This window comes from Apaloderma vittatum, unplaced genomic scaffold (genome assembly GCF_000703405.1).
Source record: "Apaloderma vittatum isolate BGI_N311 unplaced genomic scaffold, ASM70340v1 scaffold1083, whole genome shotgun sequence".
Classification (NCBI taxonomy): Eukaryota; Metazoa; Chordata; class Aves; order Trogoniformes; family Trogonidae; genus Apaloderma; species Apaloderma vittatum.
The window spans coordinates 262,919-267,814 of NW_009709637.1; the positions used below are offsets into that span (position 1 = coordinate 262,919).

At 38.8% G+C, this 4,896-nt stretch overlaps 1 non-coding gene across 1 annotated transcript; it reads left to right on the forward strand.

Annotated features, from left to right (window-relative positions):
- Positions 1-4,390: 4,390 nt before the first annotated feature.
- On the forward strand, positions 4,391-4,464 carry TRNAI-GAU. Its single transcript has one exon. It is a non-coding gene; the product is annotated as a tRNA-Ile (tRNA).
- Positions 4,465-4,896: the final 432 nt, after the last annotated feature.

The following is a 4,896-nucleotide window of genomic DNA, read 5'->3' on the forward strand; positions in this document are numbered from 1 at the left end:
TGTGCCTTTTGAGTCTCATCGAATGGACAGAGCACCTACTTGCAGCTGGAACACTTCCAGTGCATTTCTGGAGCCCTCTTACACACACTGGGCTCAAATCTCTGCAAGAGCAAATAGTATTTTCTCTCCTGGACTTGTGTTAGTGGCTTATCTGCACCCAAGTGCCAGAAAGCTGCCCAGAGAAATCACGGTGTAGTTACCAATTGCAGTTTGTGTTTAGGTTTGTAGAAATACATAAATAATACGTAACTGCTCACAGTAGATCAACTCACAAGACGCAAAGGAAGAGTATTACACAAATATGCAATCATTTCAGGTAGAAGTTTATAATGTATTAAGTTTAGTGAACATTAGCAGATTACAAAGAGCCCCAGAAGAGTGAACGCTCTAAGGAACCACCCAAATATCAGCAGCAACAGATGTAAGTTACTGTTGCCTGACCTCAAGAACTGGTCATATTTGCAATGTTAAGCAATGTTAAGTTATAATCCTCCACAAACTGCTGGAGAAGGACACGTTTTTACATTCCACTTGTCTGATCCACAATGACAGATTATATATTCTGCTTTCTGTGAGAAATGAGAACATACTATGATGAAAGTTAGCCGATACCATCACTATATTTAGGAAACAACCAAGAGAAATCACATGGAGGCATCAGGATGTAACAAGCACGGCACCAGCATGTTCCTGGAGATTCGAATTCTTCTCTCAATTAAACAGTAGGAGTGGACTGTTTTGCAAATATTTAATTTTCAAGCTTCTAATTACAGTGGCTGTTTTTTTTCTCCTGAGAAAACAGGTGTTGACACAAGATCTGACAGATCCTAGCAACTGGCATTTGCTGGTCCCTTTCTCAGTTTTACAAACGCACACAGAAAGAAAGGAAAATGCATGATCTAACCTAAGAGACAAATATTTGGGCTGTGCATCAAAAATTTTTTTGATCTATGTTTGCATGGTGAGCTGTTCATAATCTGTCTCAGTTCTTCCAGAGATAGAAGTTTCATCATGCCCCATTTTGAAAGGGTACTACCCTGGCTGAAAAAAATCGTCACGCATGGGTCAGTTAATAGGAAGTAATTAAATGCATCCAGAATTAAATCCTTTCAGTGAGGGGGATTTAATCTTGTCATCTTCCCTAGGCACATTAAAAAAGAAAATAAAATGCATAGAAGAAAATATAAAGAGGATATTTGTTGTACTTCAAAAAACCTGAAAATCTATGATGCTTCCAGTTCACATTTAAACTACAAATGTGAGTAAAGTCAAATTTACAGTTTAAAGTATATCCTAGTTATTCTACATGTCTAACAGTGCTAAAATTTTAATGCATTTGATGGAAGCAGGATAACCAGGAAAAATGTTACCTATTGCACATTGTTTTGCTGCATCGCTTGCATGTAGCTAATTACAGCCTCTCTGCATTCACTCCAAAAATCTTCTGCTTTTGTGGGTTTTATTCACTGTTCCTAATGTTGTTTAAATGTAGAGGTTTTTCTGATTACCATTTTATTGTAGTATTAAACTTGTGGTGAGACACATTAATAGCACGGGGTTATCACGTCAGTCAGTTCAGTCATTACTATACGTAACCACTATATTTAGTTTATTTCTGTGTCATGCCACATGTCCCCCCCTCCGGATATTATTTGATTATCCACCAGAACTGTTGCAGTCTATCAGCTAAATACATGCATTCTTTGGTTTGAGTACTAATTTGGACATGCACAGCACTTACTCATTGTAGTAGCCTATTGTTTATATTCCTACTGAGATGTTTTTAAAGTACATTTTTGGCACAAAGCACTAAGCGCTCTGTGGGCTGGCTACTGCATACACACAATAAATCCACCCTTTGTTCATGCTTCTGCTGCAGCAACATAAAAATCAGCTAAGTATGTTTTACGCTACTAAAACACTCAATGGCTGATGAACCTGTCTTGCTTCGTTTTTTCTGATCTTGAAATATTATTATCCATTACCCCTCCATTCCCCTCATTAGATCAAGACAACTCTTAATATAATCTAGATGCTTTGATATCCTCAAATGAAAGATGATAGCTACTGACATCAGTGTCTCGTGCCTGTATCACACAACTCTACCTTCAGCAGAGGCAGCCCGTCCCGCAAGTGCACTCCGCAAGTGGAAGGTGACCAGCTCTGGTGGAGGCCACACGGTCACAACGATATCTCTTGAGGGATCTGAGCTCACATCCTTGTGGCTGTTTAATGAAAGCAGCTTTTTCAGAGCTATCTGAAAGTGTTCAAAATGGCACTGAGCCATACGGCATAACTCCTAAAGAAGGGTTTGGGTTTTTTCATCTCGTTCAAACCTATTCTCTTTTACAATGAATTCATTGTCATGTAAATAAGAAATCAGTTCAAGATCTGTTAGATTATTTGTTACTTCCACGTCATTCAAAGGCGTGTCAAACTCACAGATGAATTCAGCCAGAAGGGACTTTTGAAAATGTCTAGTCTGACCTTTCATGTAACAGAGAATCCAAAATACAAGGGCATATAAGTTAATGTCCTTACAACAGAGATGGATCCAGATGATTTGGCCTGAATTGCTCAAAATGCATCCGTTTTTAGCTCTGCCAAGTGATGGAAGTCACACACAACTGTTCAGGTCCCTGAAGTGCATTACCAGGTGTGATCTTTCTGGGTTTTACAGAATCTAAGCCTTCACAGAGCCACGTGCTGTATCATATGTTTTGTTTGCTCTTCTATGCATTCCACATTGTTAAATTTTGTCCAGCCCACTATCTTCAGTAATACAGAATATTCCAGTTATAAATTTACGGAAGCGTGCACAACAGGTAAAAGGAGAGACCAGGGCTTGAGCCTACAAAGTAGATTGGTCTCAACAGATGGAATGTACCCGTGCTGCAGAAAAAGACAAAAATACCCACAAGGTCCAATAATCAGAAAATAGTGAAAGAAAATGTATTCCAAACCAAATTTGGTAGTCAGTCTGCACTAACCATATGAATATGATCTAAAAAAAGAACCTTCTCAGGAACATGCTTGCAATGTCCAGGCACTGGTCCATCTTTTTCATATTTCACTTCCACCTCCTTTTCTTATCTATTTTCATAGAAGGGCCATGTGATTTCTCAGCCTTTTCTTAAATTAACGGAATAATAAACTGAATGTAAACTTCCTCTCCAATCCCTGGAACATTTCTAAGCCATTTAAAAACTCTTCTCAGTATTTCTGTATCCCTTGAAGCTCTGACACCAGAACAAAGTACAAAAACTCTAGTGACAATCTTGGTAAGGGCGTATCCAGAAGAAAGACCAATTTCCCGCTTGCATATTTAACTCTTGACTTATCTAAAAGTTCTTGTTGCCTTTCAGCCAAAGTACTGTACTAAGAGCTCATGTTTAGGGGCTTTCTCGTGGCAGTCCCCTGAACCTCAGCTGAGTATGTTTGAAAACTTCAGGTCCACGGAGCCTACACTTAAAGTTACCTGGCATTGATTTTATTAAAGACAGCCCTTTGGAAATGTGATCAACTAACAAACTTGGATAACTCAATAAAAGCAATTTGTCATCTTCTTTCTTACCATGCCACCAATATTTGCAAAGCTTTGGAAAAAAAATACATTGACAATTAAAATCACTGATAATATTAAATGTTAGACCACAACTCAGTCCATAACTGGCCCTACAAAGAGAGTACGCTCACTGATCTCCCTCTCTCCACAACTATCTTGTAAGATCTATCAATGACTCAATTTTTAAAAGACACCCAGCTAAATCCGAGCTTTAAAATCAAAATGTCATGCAGTATTAAGTTCTGAAGTTTGAGTATACAATGTCAGTTAATTTGCTTTTATCAACTTGCCCATAATCCACTAAAAAAAAAAAAAAGAGATACTAAGTGTCTGACTGATAAGCTCTGTATTTCCAAATAACTATGTTAGTATTAATTAATTTTTCAGTTGTGAGGCCTTGCTGATGAACTCCTGAATCAACTGTTTTGTTATTTTACACAAAATCAATACCAGGCCAATTTGCCTATAGCTTCCTGGTTGTTGTTCTTTACCTGTTTTAATCAAGTAACAATATACATGTTTTCTTAAGTTCTGTGATATTTCTTTGGTTTCCAACGCTGTTTAATTAGTGAATTGGAAATCTTCTCATCTTTTTAAATTAGTTCTTGGATACAAAATTTATCACTTTTTTCTCAAATTCTCCTTTGCTATATACAGCAAACCTTCAATTTCAGCTACAGCCATAGAATACAGAACGGATACTTCCACCTGCTTCATCCCAAATACTGAGCAGACACATCAAGTGAACATCTCACTTGTTTCGTTCTTCGTTGGTTATGGTATTCTGACAACCATTCTTATCTCAAACCATACCATCTAATTGGAGGCCGGTTAGCTCAGTCGGTTAGAGCATGGTGCTGATAACAACAAGGTCGCAGGTTCGATCCCTGCACGGTCCCCATGTGTTGCCTGATCTAGTTGAGAGGCATCCCTGCCCATGACAGGGAGGTGGGATTAGATGATCTCTAAGGTCCCTTCCAGCCTAGGCCATTCTGTGATCTAATGAAGGGCTGGTGCGCTATTTCATCACTTTCTAGCAGAGAATACTGTCTCACAACAGATGAGATGGAAACAAAGCTGGTATCACCAAGTCTATGGTGAAAAAATACCACAAAGATTTAGGAGCTGAAACACTGCAGCCCCACTAGATTTCTTCTTTCAATGGAATTGCCCCTCTCAAGGGAGTGAGCATGCTGAGTGTCTGAGACCTGTCAAGATCATCTCAGCTCACCTGTGAAAAAGTCAAGTTTGTGACAGGCAGGAGAGAACAGATAATCAATAACAAAGCAGGCACTGTTCAGGGAGGGAGGTCATTTGCCCTGATAACAGAC